The sequence below is a fragment of the Microtus oregoni genome, unplaced genomic scaffold, assembly GCF_018167655.1.
Source record: "Microtus oregoni isolate MIOR12 unplaced genomic scaffold, Mior012 000054F_ref0000373, whole genome shotgun sequence".
Lineage (NCBI taxonomy): Eukaryota > Metazoa > Chordata > Mammalia > Rodentia > Cricetidae > Microtus > Microtus oregoni.
In genome coordinates, this window is record NW_024543830.1 from 113104 (window position 1) to 114289 (window position 1186).

The window sequence follows — 1186 nt, forward strand, 5'->3', positions numbered from 1 at the left end:
TCTTACTCATCATCCCTAAGCTACATTGTTATATTATTTTTAGTTCCAGAGACGCTTGTGTATTTAATCTGTTACATAATTTAACATTATGTCTATTAATCATGCATTTTTTCTGTGCTATAAAGTCAATTCTTTGGTAACCAGATTCTGTGTTTTGTTTGGTGGTCTGTCCCAGGCTATCACTATCTATCATATTATCAGCTATCACTGTCTGTCTATCTATCTATCTATCTATCTATCTATCTATCTATCTATCTATCTATCATCTATCTATCCTCTTATCAGCTATCACTATCTATCCTATTATCAGTATCGCCATCTATCCTATTATCAGAACAATTAGTGGCATAAAATTAAACTCAGTATCTTTATGCATGGATAAATGACACATTCCATTTCCAAATCATTCTATTTTGTTCCCCTGATTTAAAACTAGAATCTTAAATTTAAAAAAAAAAACTAGAATCTTCTTTTGCTGGTGTATTTTCACTGATTTTGATTCCTTAAGTTTTACGTGGTGACTGATTTGTTTTCTGAATGGAAGCTGCTTCAAATAAGAAAAACTATAACTATATTGCTTCTTTCAGAATATACCAGTAGCCTTCCTCCCATGGGAAGTATTGAGAGCACAATAATCATAAGCTTGGGTTCTAGCAGTAGCAGCTCTTAGACATGTGTTTAGACATACCAGTCAACCTCTCTGTTTGTACAGTGCAGCAGATACTAACACAGCAGCAAGTTACTGGACATATGAGGAAGGATTCCAGCCTCCTATGGTGCTTAGTGCACAGTGGGCTACCACCCCCTGTCTTCACTGCAATTGGCAACAGGACCCAGGAAGCATTGCCTGGGCCACAAAGAACAACGGCATCAGGCATTGCACAGCTGTTAAGAACAAGGGACCATCACCTTGTAGAACAGGTAATTTCACTCTTTACTAGGATTATAATCAACCAAACTCTCTTCATGCATGTAACTGTATACAGAATGACTCCTAAGAGCAGCTAGTCTAGGCCTTAAATTGGGTTTTCATATTGAACTTAGAACCAGCATTGGGCTAGCAGTTTACACCTCAGTTCTTCCTCATAGCTTGAAGACACCTAGAATCTAGGTCACTTCCTCTTAAAGTATACTATCCTCAACTTTCTGATGCAAAGGTAATTGAAGGAGGTCTGAAGACTGAGTC